Source organism: Leptodactylus fuscus, chromosome 1, assembly GCF_031893055.1.
Source record: "Leptodactylus fuscus isolate aLepFus1 chromosome 1, aLepFus1.hap2, whole genome shotgun sequence".
NCBI lineage: Eukaryota > Metazoa > Chordata > Amphibia > Anura > Leptodactylidae > Leptodactylus > Leptodactylus fuscus.
In genome coordinates this window covers 325,644,872-325,665,204 of record NC_134265.1, presented here as the reverse complement: position 1 = coordinate 325,665,204, position 20,333 = coordinate 325,644,872, and positions in this window count along the sequence as shown.

The window sequence follows — 20,333 nt, the reverse complement described above, 5'->3', positions numbered from 1 at the left end:
AAGAGGAAAACATTGGACTATTCTGAAGTGGCCTTCTATGAGTCCTGAGCTAAATCCTACTGAGCATCTTTGAAAGGAGCCGAAACATGTCATCTGGAAAAGGCAACCTTCACATCTGAGACAACTGGAGCACTTTTCTCATGAGGAGGCCAAAATACCTGCTGAGAGGTGCAGAAGTCTCATTGACAGTTACAGGAATCGTCTGATCGCAGCGATTGCCTCAAAAGGTTGTGCAACAAAATATTAAGTTACGGGACCATCATTTCTGTCCAAGCCTGTTTCATGAGTTTATTTTTTTTTTAAATATTCTGTTGAAGCGAAAAGCAATGTCTGACTTTCATTTGTTCATTTTCATCGAATTTTTATTATTACTTTTTGTCAGATTCAATTTATTTCTGTGACCATTGTGGGGTACTAACAATTTTGTCCACGTGTGTATCTATATCTATATATCTATATATATATATATATATATATATATATATATATATATATATATATATATATATATTTCAAATACCACATATTAAAGAGGTTGTCTCTGGACATAACATTTTACAATGTTTTTTTCAATAAAAATTTTTGGAAAAAAAAATGTAAGGCACATCTTCACTTCAGCACCCAGTCTTACGTCTCCCTGCCCCACCTATACACCTCCAGGTCCTTTTTGTCCCGGTAATGTGATTGTTCATCCAATCTCTATAACCAGACACATTTCTGTACTGGAGGAGACCAGGTAGAGGATCTGGGAGCCATCAAATCAGGAATTTCGGGGGAGTAAAGAACTGAGTAATATTTTCTTTTAAATTCTAATTTTTTTTTAAGCATTTCGAGCCTTTTTAAATATTTTTACTGGCTTGACAAGCATTTTAGAAAAAATCTAATTAACTCAGCCATTTTAATTACATTACCATGTTACAGTCTTTCCACTGTTCCATTTACCTATTCTGTTCCTCAGTTTATACATTTGGCCGTAATTAAAAAAATATAGACAAGAAATTCAGGCAATAAATAAGAAATGACTCGGCCTTAGTGGTCGATAACCCGGTCTCTAGTAGGAAGCCATTATTTCGAGCGACACGCTAAAACTTTGAGACTTTAATAGGTTTAAAATAATATCACATTTTTTTTTTATTCCCCCAAAGTTTTAAAAATAAATATTGTTGATTTTATGAATAAATACATTTTCTTAAATGATTTGGAGGGCTCTGTTTATTCATATACAGACAGTGTTTAGAATATGTAGTAGCCAGCATGTCTGCAGATATATTTATGTTGGACTGTTTACATTGGCTTCACCTCTGTAATAATTTATAACAGATTCAATGTAAACTTGCCACTGAGCAGGTCATAAAGATCTAGCATTTTACCCATCATAACTTCAGAGCTATTTTTCACACACACGAAAAAAAAATTAAAGAATATATTAATATATATTTTTAATTTTTATGTTATTTAAAAAAAAGTTAATTTTTTGTATAATTTAAAAAAAAATTAAATTTAAATTTCATTGTTAAAATTTGCAACTTTTTTTTTTTACAATTTTGAAACCCACCGAAGAGCAATGAGGAAATCCTCGGCTCCTCCACCACATGTTGTTAAATCAAGGTTTACTAGTCACAGTTTCGATGTTGTACATGTAGTTAAAAAAAAATCCACATGTTATATGAGCAGCTAGGCTTTCATAAACTCAGCAGCTGGGAAACTAGGCTTTCCCTATATATTCAAATGATCTTGTGCTAGAAGGCCTGGAGCCAGCACACTATACCTGGTGCATATGGCTTGGCTTGCCGAGCTCAATGTTGGTGATTTCATTTACTTAACAGGAAATCTTTGAAATTGTCCTGCGTGTATTACTTTTCCTTACACTACTTTGTGGGTGGCTTTATGTTACAGGGCTGCGAGTATATGGTTCCTAGTACAATATTACCGCCCTTGCAATAAGTGGTGTGGCAGTAGTTCACTACTAGAGAAGTAGTCTAGCCTAACTGCTGTATACAAGTCTTATGTAATTATATCACACTGAGTCATACACTATCATAGTCTAATGAATTTTAATATGTCGTAGGTGTTATGGGCAGGACCAGCCTCTACAGTGTTGTGGCCTCTCCTCTCCTCTGCGCTCCCGAGTCCCATGCTTCCAAGTCTTGGGAGGCAGGCTGGAAGCTCCGCAGTATTGTGCGGGGGTTGCCGGTCTCCTCCTGAGCCGGATGGGGGACTTCCGATTTCAGCCCTGCGGTGGGTCAGAGCCTATTTAAGGAGGACTCTGGCTTCGGCTGGCTATTCAGTTGCACTTCATTGTCCTGGTAGTAAGCATTCCTCCGATTCTGAATACCTGTGTTTCTGACCCCCCTTGCCTTGACCTTTGACCTTGCCTTTGCCTCCTGATTTTGTACTGTGCCTGTTCCTGTTAATGATCTTGGCTTGTCTCTAGACCTCTACTCCCTGAAATATGCTTTATACTTTGCTATCGCTCCTGTTACCGACTCAGCCTGCCTGGTGTTTCATTTGGATTTCCCTCTGTACTGCATTGCCCTCTTGCTGTCGACATGGACTATAATTTAGTCTCTGCCTCCACCTGTTGACCACCTGCCTCAGCCTTCTGGATCCCTGGACCTACACCGCAACCTCTGCTGGTAAGAGATCTCAGTGTCTGGTTTACTGTGGTTGGTGGTGCACTGTGTGTTTGTGTGTTTGGCGTTTCCCAACTCATATCCCCAAGTCCTTCTCCACTATCTGGGGCTCTGGTGAACACCATTGTAGGGTTGGAGTTGGTGCAGGCTGGGAGGGGGAGGGGGTGTAGGACACATGGCGCCTACTTTCTAAATTACATAATTTATCAAAAATGTATATTTACCCATGTTCCTGGAGCATTCATGTGAGTGATAGAGCAGCAGTGGGACAATTGCGAGCACCAGCAGAATCAGAAAAGGGGCTGTCCTACAGAAGGAAGTGTGGGAGGAAGTTAGGTAAATATAATGGGGTCAGGGGTGGGCTGAGTTAGTTGGGATGGGATAGTAGTGGGTTGGATAGCTAGAAAGACAGGGCGTGGGTATATGGGAGGGAGGAAGAGAGGAAGGGGGGAGTGAGGTGAGAGGGAGCTAGTTCGGAAGATATAGCACCATGTAAACAAATGCAGAAGATGCCAGGAGCTCCCAGACACAACAGGAAGTCAGTCAAAACACTGCTAAAGATATTTGGGTGCACTTATTAACCCATTAATACCACTAACAGACCTTTAAAAAATAAATAAATAAATAAATAAACATTTTTTTCCTGGAAAACCCATTAATGTTGGAAAAAAGCTTTCTGGAATTTGAATAAATAAGTATATAAAATTCTCAGAATGTGTTCTGACTCTTTATTATCATAAATAGAGATGAGCGAACAGTGTTCTATCGAACACATGTTCGATCGGATATCAGGGTGTTCGCCATGTTCGAATCGAATCGAACACCGCGTGGTAAAGTGCGCCAAAATTCGATTCCCCTCCCACCTTCCCTGGCGCCTTTTTTGCACCAATAACAGCGCAGGGGAGGTGGGACAGAAACTACGACACTGGGGGCATTGAAAAAAATTGGAAAAAGTCATTGGCTGCCGAAATCAGGTGACCTCCATTTTAGACGAATAGTGGATTTCAAATCCGGGTCATATGAGAATGTGAACTTTGTGACTATGAGACAGGGATAGCTGTACAGGCAGGGATAGCTAGGGATAACCTTTATTTAGGGGGGAATGTTATTAAAAATAACTTTTTGGGGCTCTATCGGGTGTGTAATTGTGATTTTTGTGAGATAAACTTTTTCCCATAGGGATGCATTGGCCAGCGCTGATTGGCCGAATTCCGTACTCTGGCCAATCAGTGCTGGCCAATGCATTCTATTAGCTTGATGAAGCAGAGTGTGCACAAGGGTTCAAGCGCACCCTCGGCTCTGATGTAGCAGAGCTGAGGCTGCACAAGGGTTCAAGCGCACCCTCGGCTCTGATATAGGAGAGCCGAGGGTGCACTTGAACCCTTGTGCACCCTTGGCTCTGCTACATCAGAGCCGAGGGTGCGCTTGAACCCTTGTGCACACTCTGCTTCATCAAGCTAATAGAATGCATTGGCCAGCGCTGATTGGCCAATGCATTCTATTAGCCCGATGAAGTAGAGCTGAATGTGTGTGCTAAGCACACACATTCAGCTCTACTTCATCGGGCTAATAGAATGCATTGGCCAGCGCTGATTGGCCAGAGTACGGAATTCGGCCAATCAGCGCTGGCTCTGCTGGAGGAGGCGGAGTCTAAGATCGCTCCACACCAGTCTCCATTCAGGTCCGACCTTAGACTCCGCCTCCTCCAGCAGAGCCAGCGCTGATTGGCCGAATTCCGTACTCTGGCCAATCAGCACTGGCTAATGCATTGTATTGGCGTGATGAAGCAGTGCTGAATGTGTGTGCTTAGCACACACATTCAGCTCTACTTCATCGGGCTAATAGAATGCATTGGCCAGCGCTGATTGGCCAGAGTACGGAATTCGGCCAATCAGCGCTGTCTCTGCTGGAGGAGGCGGAGTCTAAGATCGCTCCACACCAGTCTCCATTCAGGTCCGACCTTAGACTCCGCCTCCTCCAGCAGAGCCAGCGCTGATTGGCCGAATTCCGTACTCTGGCCAATCAGCACTGGCTAATGCATTGTATTAGCGTGATGAAGCAGTGCTGAATGTGTGTGCTTAGCACACACATTCAGCTCTACTTCATCGGGCTAATAGAATGCATTGGCCAGCGCTGATTGGCCAGAGTACGGAATTCGGCCAATCAGCGCTGGCTCTGCTGGAGGAGGCGGAGTCTAAGATCGCTCCACACCAGTCTCCATTCAGGTCCGACCTTAGACTCCGCCTCCTCCAGCAGAGCCAGCGCTGATTGGCCGAATTCCGTACTCTGGCCAATCAGCACTGGCTAATGCATTGTATTGGCGTGATGAAGCAGTGCTGAATGCGTGTGCTTAACACACACATTCAGCTCTACTTCATCGGGCTAATAGAATGCATTGGCCAATCAGCGCTGGCCAATGCATTCTATTAGCGTGAACTGAGTTTGCACAGGGGTTCTAGTGCACCCTCGGCTCTGCTACATCAGATTGCTACATCTGATTTAGCAGTGCCGAGTGTGCATCAGATGTGTAGTTGAGCAAAACTGACTCAGCACTGCTAAGTCTCTGCATTCGCATAGGAATGCATTGGCCAGCCTTCGGCCAATCAGCGCTGGCTCTGCTGGAGGAGGCGGAGTCTAAGGTCGGACCTGAATGGAGACTGGTGTGGAGCGATCTTAGACTCCGCCTCCTCCAGCAGAGCCAGCGCTGATTGGTCGAGTTCCGTACTCTGGCCAATCAGCACTGGCCAATGCATTTCTATGGGGAAAAGTTAGCTTGCGAAAACCGCAAACTGACAGGGATTTCCATGAAATAAAGTGACTTTAATGCCCCCAGACATGCTTCCCCTGCTGTCCCAGTGTCATTCCAGGGTGTTGGTATCATTTCCTGGGGTGTCATAGTGGACTTGGTGACCCTCCAGACACGAATTTGGGTTTCCCCCTTAACGAGTTTATGTTCCCCATAGACTATAATGGGGTTCGAAACCCATTCGAACACTCGAACAGTGAGCGGCTGTTCGAATCGAATTTCGAACCTCGAACATTTTAGTGTTCGCTCATCTCTAATCATAAACCCTGAAACCATCACCCTGTCACTGGTTCACCACTTTTCATTCTTGGACCCATTATGGAAATTATTAGCCATTGTAACCTAACAAACATTTGTAATACTCAACGCAGAGGGCGGTTTTGGCAATAGGGTAGTTAGTGGCTGCTATACAGGAGCCCATCCCCAACACCCATGGAAGCCAATATACCAATCATTACATGTAATATGTAAGTTTCTTGCAGATGTTGTTCTTTGTTGGATTCAAACCCAGGACCCCAGTGAATCACAACAGTACAAACCAATGAGACAATGTGCTGTCCAATAAAGAGGGCCTGCGAAGCATCAGAATGGGAAGACTTGGAACCAAAGAAATAAGTATTACTTTCTTTTAAATTTTATTCTTTTAAGTATGCGGAGCCTTTTTCAAATATTTTTACTGGCTGCCAACCAATTATAAAAATCTAATTAACTCTTTCCCATTTTAATTACATTACCATGTTACAGTCTTTCCACTGTTACATTTACCTATTCTGTTCCTTAGTTTATTCATCTTGGCAGTAATTAAAATTATATATGAGAAATTCAAGCACTAAATAAGGAAAGACTTGGCCTTAGTCGTCGATAACAGTCTCTAGTAGGAAGCCATTATTACAATTGACATGCTAAAACTTTTACAATTTAATACATTTAAAAAATATCATGTTTTACCCAAATTTTGTCACATAATTTTTGCTAATTTTATGAATAAATATATTTTCTTAAATTCTGCATCCAAAACACATCCCACCCTGTGACAGGTGAGTTGTCATGAGAAAATAAATATCATTTACATCAACTATCTTTGATCCTTGCCCCTTAACCCCAGTTTTTGACTTCCTGACAGAGTTCCATTTTTCAAATCTGATGTGTTACTTCCTGCGGTAATAACGTTGGAACAACTAAACTCACCAAAGTGATTTTGAGATTGTTTCTTCATGGCACATTGTCCTTTGTCTTCATGGTAACTTTTAGTCAATATGTTTTGTGTTTATCAATAAAAAAAATTGGAAATTTGGTAGAAATTTTGAAAAATTAGCAATTTAAAATCTTTTAAATAATCTGCTTTTCATACAGAGAGTCATACCATCCAAATTAGTTCATAAATCTAATTTATCATATTTCTGCTTCATGTTAGGCATCAAACTTTATTCACCCTTTAATTTTTACAGACATCATAAGGCTTACAAGTCAGACAGCAATTTTCTAAATTTACAAAATTTTACAAAATTTTACATTTTCAAGGGTTTAATTCAATTATGAAGGGGTTTTGAAAGGCCTCTGTATTAGAACCCCCCATAAATTACCACATTTTAAAAACTACACACCTTAAATAAGCCAAAACAGCATATACAATATATCTTAACCCTATAAACGTTAAAAAGGAATTAAGATGAAATGGAGAGGAAATCTTCAAGTTTCAATTTCTTTTACTAATATTTTCATTAGTCCTAGAATTGACATATTCCAAACGGGTTAAAGGAGAAAATGTGCCAAAACTGTGAAAACCCGCAAAAACTGACCCATTTTGGAAACTAGACCCCTCAAGGAATTTATCAAGGGACATAGTGAATATTTTGACCATACAGGTTTTTCACTAAATTTATTAACATTGGGATGTGAAAATGAAAAATTACTTTTTTCCAGATAAAATATCACTTTAGGCCCAAAATTTTCATCTTTACAAAGGGATAAAGAAGAATAACTAACTTTTTTGTTCTGAACACGCTGATACGCGATACGTTCTGATACGCTGACTGTTTCACTGAATTTACTCACAATCTGATGTGAAAATTAAATATTACTTTTTGTCCAATAAAATGTCGCAATAGGTTAAAAGAGGAAAAACACCCCACAGTTTGTTACACAGTTTCTCTTAAACACGGCAATACCCCATATGAGGTCATGAACTGCTGTCTGGGTACATGGTGGAGCTTGGAACGGAAAGAACGCTATGAAGCTTTTAGAGGGAAAATTTTGTTGTAATTGTTTGAGTGCCATGTCTCATTTGCACACCCCGAAAATACCAGTACAACAAAAAGAACCAAAACATGACCCCATTTTGTAAACTACACCCCTCAAGGAATGTATCAAGGGCTATACTAAGCATTTTGATCTCACCAATGTTGCTCTATCCACAAATTTTTCATTTTTACAAGCGTTTAAAAGAGAAAATATGTTTTTTTTTTTACGTCGTTCACTGTTCAATGTTTCTGTTTTATTGTTCGGGTTTTACCAATGCGGTGATACCAAATATGTACTGTTTTTTTTTTTTTTTTTACATAATACAACATCCAGGATCAATCAGGTATGTGGCAGGGCAGTGCTTTAATAAATCCAATTTAGAAAATCCAGCATCAATTCCATGTATAAAACTTAGCCTTTATTGTAAAGGATTTTAGAACATCATACGTTCCATATAAAATTCATTATCAAAAGTCCATGGTGGCAGAGACAGAAAAAAAGGAAGCGTCTGGCTGACGCGTTTCGGAGCGTTAATACAGCCCCTTACTCATAGCCTCAGTGCTTTACCAATTTAAAACGCCGGCACCCCCAGAACACACTGAGGGTCCTTCAGGGCCCAATTATATAGTAAAACCCCTGAGATGTGCGGCATCTCAGTGGTTAACAATTGCTCAGGGGATGACACTTGCTTGTTTTATCATATGTTTCTTGAAATGTATTGAACGGGGGTCTTTCACCAGGAAACTTGATATTGGACCAGTCACAGAGCTTTGTTGGGGATATTTAAAGAGGACCTTTCATGTCTTCGGGCACGTACATATTTATATACTGCTAGAAAGCCGACTGTGAACTGAATTCAGTACACTGTTGGCTTTCCTGCTATGTGACCCAGGGAAGAGATATCAGTGGCGCTACCAAACTCTGCCCACTGTCAGAAGGGCGTTCCTGATAGTCTAGCTAGGCTGTGAGGAACGCCCCCTCCTGACAGTACTCGTCCATAGCCCTGTACAGGGGAGGCGTTTTTCACAGCTCAGCATCATCGCTAGGTGGTAAAGAACGCCTCCTCTAGTCTATAAGTGAGTACTGTCGGGGGGGGGGGGGTGTTCCTCACAGCCCAGCTAGACTGTCAGGAACGCCCCCTCTGATAGTACAGGGCTATGGATGAGTACTGTTAGGAGGTGGCATTCCTCACAGCCCAGCTAGACTGTCAGGAACGCCCCCTCTGATAGTACAGGGCTATGGATGAGTACTGTTAGGAGGTGGCATTCCTCACAGCCCAGCTAGACTGTCAGGAACGCCCCCTCTGATAGTACAGGGCTATGGATGAGTACTGTTAGGAGGTGGCATTCCTCACAGCCCAGCTAGACTGTCAGGAACTCCCTTTTGACAGTGGGCAGAGATTGGTAACGGCAAAGATATCTCCAGCCCCAGGGCACATAACGGGAAAGCCAACAGTGTGCTGAATTCAGTTCACTGTCTGCTTTCGAGCACTATTTAAAACCGCATGTGTCCGAAGACATGAAAGGTCCTCTTTAAGCAGAGCACCCTCGTACTTTTAGCTAGTCCAATAGATGTAGCATTTCCATGAAAAAGCCATTTTTATAAATATGCAAATGATGCTCAAGTGCCATAGGGCCATGGTAGAGCCTCTGTATTCCAAACCTGAACACAGAACCCTTGAAGGCTCTGGCACGCCCACATTGCCCTTAAGCCTAATTAGCATATTTCTAAAAATGGCATTTGTAAGGAAATGGTACATCTATTAGACTATCTAAAGGTATGATAATGCTCAAGATAACGCCCCCTGCAACGTACAGTGACTGGTCTAATATTTAGTTTCATACTCCCTTTAAGCCCCCCTGCTCTTCAGTTACCTGACTTTACAGAATAAGAACATATTAAATATAATGATAAAACTCACAGCATCGAAAGATAACCTGGAAATGAAGTGGTTAACCAGTTGACACATATCAGGAAGACGACTCCTTTATTAGAGACTTACTTTGCATTATTTTTCTGTCCAGCGACTCATATGGAATCTTTTACCCGGCTAGTCACAACATTGTTTGCCGCTGCGCTCCAGGTCCCTGACATCTCTGCTAACAATTACTAATCACTATTGGATTAGTTGTGAAATGGAAGAATAATAACTAGGGTAATGCATGTGGGCCGCAAACCACAATAATGACTGCAGGTTAATAAAACACTATTAGGAGCAATTTACAGATGGAATCATTTTTATGGCTTTCATAGTCTTCCTACACAAATATATGTGTTTCTGGAGTAGTTGGAATATGTTGAAATTATTGTAAGCTTGTCATTAGCCAAAAAAGATGTCACAGTAATTGTATGTGACAAATTGTCACTGTATAGTAGTAGTGCCTGAGAGTCTGATACTGCATGTGTACAAGAAGGCAATATAGATCTTCTATCTATCTATCTATCTATCTATCTATCTATCTATCTATCTATCTATCTAGATCTATCTATCTATCTATCTATCTATCTATCTATCTATCTATCTATCTAGATCTATCTATCTATCTATCTATCTATCTATCTATCTATCTATCTATCATCTATCTATCCATCTAGATCTATCTATCTATCTATCTATCTATCTATCTATCTATCTATCTATCCATCTATCCATCCATCTACATCTATCTATCTATCTATCTATCTATCTATCTATATCCATCCATCCATCCTTCTATCTATATCTATCTATCTGTCATCTTTCAAAGAACTTTTGATTTTCTGGCACAATGCTTGTAAGTATGGGTGGATGGGTTCATGTACTGTATAATGCAGGGAAGCAGAGATTGGGGGATTACTTAAAACAGTTACATGTCTTTCATTACATAGAACAGTTATTCTGTTGTTCAATATAACATGAAACTCTCAGCTTTCATATGGCACCAAGACGGAAGCTGTAACTGTCTTATTTACATATACATATCACCAGTTGAATACACTATTGGGTCTGGCACATTTATATGTAGCTGCTCCTAATCCTGACTATGTGTTTAGATGGTGATATCTCTAGAGATGTAAGTGTTTGAAGTGAATCCCTCAGCCAAAGCTTTCCTGCACTATACAAGAGCTTGCACCTCAGTACACATTGAGAAGCAGTGTACAGATTTTAGCCAGTAAAGAGAAATGGTGGAAGGAATGTGGTTTTCCGTGCAGGATCTATCTATCTATCTATCTATCTATCTATCTATCTATCTATCTCCTATCTATCTATCTATCTATCTATCTATCTTTCTATCTCCTATCTATCTATCTATCTATCTATCTATCTATCTATCTATCTATCTATCTATCTATCTCCTATCTATCTATCTATCTACTATCTATCTATCTATCTATCTATCTATCTATCTATCATCTATCTATCTATCTATCTATCATCTATCTATCTATCTATCTATCTATCTATCTATCTATCTATCTCTCTCTCCCCATCTATCTAGTTTGAAGTACTTTATATATTTGTAACTAGCTTTTACCCGCGACTTCGTCTGCGGTGATTTGAGAATTGGGCGGACACAGACGTGTGAAACTGTAAAAGTGCTTTAAAAAGTTTGGTGGGCTAGCAAATGTGTATGTGTATGTAGTGATACAGACAATGTGATCTGTTGTATTGTGTATGTAGTGATACAGACAATGTGATGTGTTGTATTGTGTATGTCGTGATACAGACAATGTGATGTGTTGTATTGTGTATGTCGTGATACAGACAATGTGATGTGTTGTATTGTGTATGTCGTGATACAGACAATGTGATGTGTTGTATTGTGTATGTCGTGATACAGACAATGTGATGTGTTGTATTGTGTATGTCGTGATACAGACAATGTGATGTGTTGTATTGTGTCAGACAATGTGATGTGTTGTATTGTGTCAGACAATGTGATGTGTTGTATTGTGTCAGACAATGTGATGTGTTGTATTGTGTCAGACAATGTGATGTGTTGTATTGTGTATGTCGTGATACAGACAATGTGATGTGTTGTATTGTGTCAGACAATGTGATGTGTTGTATTGTGTCAGACAATGTGATGTGTTGTATTGTGTCAGACAATGTGATGTGTTGTATTGTGTCAGACAATGTGATGTGTTGTATTGTGTATGTCGTGATACAGACAATGTGATGTGTTGTATTGTGTCAGACAATGTGATGTGTTGTATTGTGTCAGACAATGTGATGTGTTGTATTGTGTATGTCGTGATACAGACAATGTGATGTGTTGTATTGTGTATGTCGTGATACAGACAATGTGATGTGTTGTATTGTGTCAGACAATGTGATGTGTTGTATTGTGTCAGACAATGTGATGTGTTGTATTGTGTATGTCGTGATACAGACAATGTGTTGTATTGTGTCATACAATGTGATGTGTTGTATTGTGTCAGACAATGTGATGTGTTGTATTGTGTCAGACAATGTGATGTGTTGTATTGTGTATGTCGTGATACAGACAATGTGATGTGTTGTATTGTGTCAGACAATGTGATGTGTTGTATTGTGTCAGACAATGTGATGTGTTATATTGTGTCAGACAATGTGATGTGTTGTATTGTGTCAGACAATGTGATGTGTTGTATTGTGTATGTCGTGATACAGACAATGTGATGTGTTGTATTGTGTCAGACAATGTGATGTGTTGTATTGTGTCAGACAATGTGATGTGTTGTATTGTGTATGTCGTGATACAGACAATGTGATGTGTTGTATTGTGTATGTCGTGATACAGACAATGTGATGTGTTGTATTGTGTCAGACAATGTGATGTGTTGTATTGTGTCAGACAATGTGATGTGTTGTATTGTGTATGTCGTGATACAGACAATGTGTTGTAGTGTGTCATACAATGTGATGTGTTGTATTGTGTCAGACAATGTGATGTGTTGTATTGTGTCAGACAATGTGATGTGTTGTATTGTGTATGTCGTGATACAGACAATGTGATGTGTTGTATTGTGTCAGACAATGATGTGTTGTATTGTGTCAGAAAATGTGATGTGTTATATTGTGTCAGACAATGTGATGTTTTGTATTGTGTCAGACAATGTGATGTGTTGTATTGTGTATGTCGTGATACAGACAATGTGATGTGTTGTATTGTGTATGTCGTGATACAGACAATGTGATGTGTTGTATTGTGTATGTCGTGATACAGACAATGTGATGTGTTGTATTGTGTCAGACAATGTGATGTGTTGTATTGTGTATGTCGTGATACAGACAATGTGATGTGTTGTATTGTGTATGTCGTGATACAGACAATGTGATGTGTTGTATTGTGTATGTCGTGATACAGACAATGTGATGTGTTGTATTGTGTCAGACAATGTGATGTGTTGTATTGTGTCAGACAATGTGATGTGTTGTATTGTGTATGTCGTGATACAGACAATGTGATGTGTTGTACTGTGTCAGACAATGTGATGTGTTGTATTGTGTATGTCGTGATACAGACAATGTGATGTGTTATATAGTGGAAAGCTATATGTAAAATGTGAGTGAGTAGAGTGAGGGCTACTCCTGAGGTGACAGTAAGGAGTGTGCAGGCAGGTTGAGGCAGGAAATGCCAGGCAGTGTGTGTGAGTCTATAGCTGGGGCTAGGAGTCCTGCTTTTGTGAGTCTCCTGCTAGGAAGCCATGTTGTTTAGTGGCACCAAAAGTAGCCTGTGACTCAATCCTAAGGGAAAACTATGTTTGTGGAAAATTGCACGCAAATCCGTCCAGGCGTTTTAGCGTGATTGAGAAACAAACATCCAAACTCACAAACATCCAAACATCCAAACACACAAACTTTCACATTTATAATATTAGTAGGATAACAAAGGTAGAAAAGTATAGCAGGAGGATAATACAGGAAGAAGGGGCTACTGGGGAGAGAAATGGTACTAAGCGGGACAAGGCCTTGGAAGCAAAGGGGCTGAGCTTGGGAGCTAAACATCCTTAAAGGGTTTTTCCATTAAGCAAACTATCCCCTATCCTGAATGGAGCAGAGGTCGGGTAGTACACACAAATACATTCATTTCAATGGGCAACTTGATCCATTCATCAACCCAGCGATATTGTTTTATAATAAGCAAAGATGTCTGGGATGCCACTTGAGTCAATAAAGAATAGGCAAGTTTTGGCGTCTTGTGTTTCTTTAAAAAATGGATTTGATCGACTGAAAAAAGTATGTGGTAGATAACTAGGAATAGTCGTATATCTTTTAGATATAATATAAGTCTTTTACAGGTGATTTTTCCCCATCTATTAATTCATTTGCATATAATGTTGTAATTGACCTCTTTTAGTAAGGGTATATAATTTATATTATAAAGACCTGGAGGGAAATACCAAGATACAGTGGCGTAACTAGGAATGGCGGGGCCCCGTGGCGAACTTTTGACATGGGGCCCCCCCTCCCCAAACCGATGCCGAAGACCTCGACTGACCCCCTCCTCCGCACTCTATTATGTCCCTTAGTAAGCCCTGCACACAGTATTATCCCCAATAGTGTCCCCTGCACACACAGTATTAACCCCTATAGTGTCCAATGCACACAGTATTAACCCCTATAGTGTCCAATGCACACAGTATTATCCCCCATAGTGTCCCCTGCACACACAGTATTTACCCCTAGTGTCCCCTGCACACACAGTATTATTAACCCCTATAGTGTCCAATGCACACACAGTATTAACCCCTATAGTGTCCCCTGCACACACAGTATTATTAACCCCTATAGTGTCCAATGCACACACAGTATTAACCCCTATAGTGTCCAATGCACACACAGTATTAACCCCTATAGTGTCCAATGCACACAGTATTATTAACCCCTATAGTGTCCAATGCACACAGTATTATTAACCCCTATAGTGTCCAATGTACACACAGTATTAACCCCTATAGTGCCCCTGCACACACAGTATTATCCCCCATAGTGTCCCCATATGTCCCACTGTGGACACCTATAAACATTTATTATACTCTGGGGTCTGAAAAGACCCCAGAGTATAATAATCGGAGACCCGGGGGATTAAAACCATTAAAAGAACAGAGACAGTTGCTTACCTGTTCCTGTCGGCTGTCCTGTCCGCTCTTGTCCAGCTTTAATGACGTCAGACGTCACATGACCCGGGAAGCTGGCCTGGGTCATGTGACGTCAGACACGAATGACGGAGGCCTGGCAGGATCGCGGAGAGGTAAGTAACACTGTTTTTTATGTTACCTTACCCCTCCCGGTGCGACGATCATTATACTCGGGGGTCTGCAAAGACCCCCGAGTATAATGATAGCCTCTGTGGGCCCCGCAGTGTCACTTGCCGATCCCGGCCCAGCCAGGATCGGCAAGTGAATGGGGCCCGTAACGGACTTTTTTTAAAAAAAAAAAAAAAAAAACGCAGCGGTAGCGGCTGTCACCGGGCCCCCTAATGGCCCGGGCCCTGTGGCAGCTGCTACTGCTGCTACCACGGTAGTTACGCCCCTGCCAAGATATCAGACTGGGCCCTCTGTCCAATTGTAAGGAGAGGAGAACCTTAGATCACGGGGACCATATGTGACAAAGGATATTAAGTACTTAGACTTGCTAAATTTGACATCAAAGTTGGACAAGACACCAAAATTCTCCAGTTGTGCAGCCAGGTTATCATTAGGAAGAGGAGGCTGTGACAGTAAATCAGATTTACCATCAATCATCCCTAAGATCATTACTGTATCAAAATAAATGAGAATTTATCAAGTTTATTAGGGTTGAGCGATCAGGATCGAAAAAGATCGGATTCCGATTGGCGATCGAGTAAATTTCACAATCGTGATTGGAATTCCAATCCCGATCTTTTCCAGCGGGATCAAGGTCAGAGGTTATTTCAAGATTGGCTCAACCCTATTCATGTATATATCATGAATGGGGTTGAGCGATCGAGATCGGGAAAGATCGGATCCCGATCGTTGATCGAGCAAATTTCACGATCTTGATCGGCTGGAAAATGATCGGAAATCGGATTTTAATATCGACCCTGAAATCTCAAGATCGACTAAACCCTAAAGTTTATCTATTAATTTATTAATTCATTTAATTTATTTTTTGCATTTTTCTTCCTTCTTCCACTAGAACTCTATAGAGGCTGAGAGGTTTTTTTGGCATCTGTACACATAAGGCATAATTTCACACAGTTACATGGAAGAAAGTCTATATTTAGGGTTATGTAACATTATGGGTCATGTAGTAACAAGGATACCTCACTATAAAGTCTTTTAGCATGACTCATATACACCAAGTTTACGGCAGCCCGGCAGAAATGATCAACAGTTATAGTTTATGTCGAAATTCTCCTACGTGGTCAAGGAAATGTCAGACATAAACTATCCTCAAGTTCCTTTTCTCTTTCCATTATGTGACCTTACCAAAACTTAGCCACAGAGAATAAGAGACCGAAGTGAGAAGAAGCTATGGAAACTCCACCAATGAAATCATATGCAGTTGGAGAAGATTGTTGCCAAACGCTCATTTGGTTATCAGCTATAACTTCTAATTACCATATACCGTATTTTGCGGACTATAAGGCGCACCGGACTATAAGGCGCATTGCCCATGAGCGCCTTATAGTCCTGCCTAGGTCCATATATAAGGCGCACCGGACTATAAGGCGCACAGAACTATAAGGTGCAGCACAGTCCGGTGCGCCTTATATGTGATGGAAAGCGGCGGCACGCCGATTTTGCCGGCGGCCGCTTAACCCCCCGCGTGCCAGCCGCTTCTATTCATTTCAATGGCACGCTTCCATTGAAATGAATGGAAGCGCTCGGCACGCGAGGAGTTAAAGGGATTCTACCATTAAAAAGTTCTGTCCTCTTGACCACATCGGAATAGCCTTAAAGGCTATTCGTCTCCTACCTTTACCAGCGCCGCCTTCTTCCTGAGCTGCGTCCTCCCCTTCTGTGTTGTCTTCCTTGGGCCTCATGGATGACACATGCGTAGTCGGCTCTAACAGGCTCTCGCAGCCATAGCCGACTGCGCATGCGTCATCCATGAGGCCCATAGAAGACAACACAGAAGGGGAGGACGCAGCTCGGGAAGAAGGCGGCGGCTGGCTATGGTAACAGGTAGGAGACGAATAGCCTTTAAGGCTATTCCGACGTGGTCAGAGGAAAGAACTTATTTTAATGGTAGAATCGTTTGAAGTGGCAGGCAGACTTTGCCGGCGGCTGTCGCTTCCATACATTGCAATGGGAGAGCACTATTCAAATAGTATTCGCGCATCTCTAACTTCAATTGTAAGAAGTTACAATTGAAGTTAGAGATGAACAAATACTATTTGAATAGCGCGCTCCCATTGCAAGGTATGGAAGCGGCAGGCAGACTTTGCCGGCGGCCGCCGCTTAACTCCTCGTGTGCCGCCGCTTCCATATATAAGGCGCACCGGACTATAAGGCGCACTTACAATTTCTGAGGAAATCGTAGGATTTTATGTGCGCCTTATAGTCTGGAAAATACGGTACATATGCACACTTGGTTTGGCTTGGCATGCATGTGTTTTTAATAGAGAAGAGAATAAGATGCAGTCATACTAGTGGAGGGGGTTTATCTTCCCTAAAAACAATAAGATCTGTCAGGAGTACTCTCATAAACATCAGATACTTCACCGATATTTCCGAATTTAGTGGATTGGGATGACTTTTCTCTTATTTGTATAGGGACCTAAAAGGGGTTTTCAGTGCTTCATCAATGGATGGCCTATCCTTAGGATACATTATTGTGATGGTATTGTGAAGGTAGACCATGTCCATTCTTATTTTTATACATGCTTTATACTGCTTAAGAAATTATATTTTTCTTTGTGCAATGTTTATACATTAAGATGGCGCCTGTATCCAGTACCGCACCCAGATGCTGACGCACATGATCTTCATGTGGTTTACAAGAAAGACAGTATCATTTCCTGGGAACTCGAAAGCTAAAAGATGTTGAAATTTAAGAGCCAATGACTGATCGCCAGTGTATTCGGATACAAGACGTATATGCTTACAGAGTGCCGTTATCTTATCTTTCCTGCATTCCTGTATAAAAACTGTAACTTCCTTAATAAACCTCAGTTCTGTGTGAATAGGCATCACGCTCATTGCATGGACTGAGATTGAAACTGCATCAATGTCAGTGTTTATCTTTGTCAGCGCGCACATGCATGATTGATTTGGAGCAGGTGACTGACCACTGTAAGTGACCCGTATTCTGGCAGGGGTTCTCCCTCAACAGTATATAGATATATTACCATATGTGTCTATGGACACAATCCACAACTCAGGTGATGGAGGAAGAAGTAAGTCTGCCATGCAAACTCAATGGTGGTCATCTGATAGGCAAGTCTTTTGGGCAACCTGTGATCCAGACATTATGACATTGTTTGCATATATGTATCTTTTTTGTTTTTTACACCTTTTTTATTGTTAGAAGCACTGTACATTTTGCGTACATTAAATCTAAAATTTAATAAGATTATCCTTTGGCTCTAATTCTCCTAATATCGCTAGCCATATTACCTATTTTTAAGTATGATTTGTGCATGGTGTGAGTATACTGGTGTCTTGTCGTACTGTAAAATGGCCAGTGGTGGCAGCTTTGTGTGAATGCATGAGTGTAAAAGGACGCTTCACTTCTGTGTGTGACAGGTGAGCTGGAAGGGAGCATGGAATTAGAAGCCCCTTTTATGATTGCATCTAGGGTCAAATTGAAGAGTGTAGTGATTGTGGCCACAGGGAAAGCAACCGTGACCGGGCTCGGCGAATACAGGGCCGATGGCTAGCTAGAGATGGCCTGGGCCCCGAACCACTATAGTGGTAGCGGAAAGCCTGGTTCGCTATACATATACAAATGAAAAGAGGCCCTGACATGTCGCCCCAACTTATCAATAGATACTAGTCCAGCGGATGCGACTTAAAATAATAAATAAATATACTCACCTCTCCTGGGCTCAGTGTCCTCTCCAGCAATCTTCCGTCATGCGACTGAGGCTTGTTATTAGGCCCCAATGGTCACATGGGGCACAGTGGCTTAATGACTAGAGATGAGTGAACACTATTCGAAACAGCTGTTTTGAATAACATGCTCCCATAGAAATGAATGGACTTAGCCAGCACGCGGGTGGTTAAGCTGCCGGCAAAGTCTGCGTGCCAGCCGCTTACATTCATTTCTATGGGAGCGTGCTATGCAAAACGGCTGTTTCAAATAGTGTTCGTTCATCTCTAGTAATGACGTCATGGCACCCCCACATGACTGCTGAGGACCAATCACAGGCTTCAGCAGGGACATCTGAAAGATGGCCAAAGATGCTGAAGTCAGAAGGAGCCAGGATGCCCAGGAAAGGTGGGGCAAGGTGAGTATTAGTGTTTGTTCTTTTTTTTCACGTTCCCTGGGCCTCCGATTATTATACTCTGGACAAAAGTTTCCACCTGGGCACACAAGACATTTGTTACACCACTGGTCAAATGTGTGTATGGTAAGTAAGGTGTACCAATAAACCCAGAATTGGTATTCAGTAAGTGAACACATCGTGGGTATGACTCCTATCCCTGAAGATCAGCAGGGGACGGACACCCAGAACACTTCTGCTTCACAGGCCATGTGATGTCCCTTTTATTGCTCACATGGCCTGTTCGAAGCTCAGTCCCATTCACACGAATTACTACTACTAACAATTGCTGCATAATGTATATGACTATGACCCTATGCTTGTTTTTTTGTGAACATGCCTCAATGCTGACTGTAACTATGCAATCTCTTCAAACAGCTGATCGGCGGGGGCCCTGGCAATCTTTGTTAGGCTGTACAAGCAGAACGTTAAGGGTTCGATGCCACTTAATGGTTTGCAAAAAGTTAATTTTTTAAAAAAATTATTGCTCCCCAACTTTAGATGTAGTATAGTAAAACAGGGACTACAGCTAGAATTTCTGCATAACGGGTTAATAACATACACTGTATTATAACAATGGTGGTTTCCATGGGTGAAGGGGTTAAGTGGGCTTAAAACTAAGAAAACAGTAGCACGGGGAAAAAAATAATTCTCCTATCAGGCCCATTGAATCTTCGGGCAAGGTCAGTGAATGTGGCGTTTTTTCTTCTGGTTGAGTTTCTTTCCTAGCAGGACTCCAAAGTAAGCTGACTGTGTAAGCAGGGCTGAAATACACAACCCCCTTGTGACTGGAAGCAGTAAAGCATTCTCCACTTGTGGTTTCTCCAAATGAGCCTGCATGGAATATGTGTTTGAAAACAGTGAAACTCTTTATTAATCAAGTACTTTGCTTGCCATGCCAGCATAAAGTTTCATTTATGTCAGGAGTCCATTAGAAATGGTTTGGAACACTGTCACTTGCATACAGATCCGACCTACAGGAATTTTTTTGGGATTGTATATTCAATAATTGCAACATATATTTTCTTAGTCTGTAAAATTGATGGATACTATGGCAGTCCGATGGGGATGGAGCATGGGGGGGGGGGGGTAAGGTGGGAGGTTCATCTATAAAGTGTGTAAGGATTTGCATTCCAAAAATTATGTAACTTTTTTATGGGCATAAACTTTTAAGGGTCAGCTAGATACACATGTGATATTACATCACGAGGATACAAGCTTTGCAACAAACCT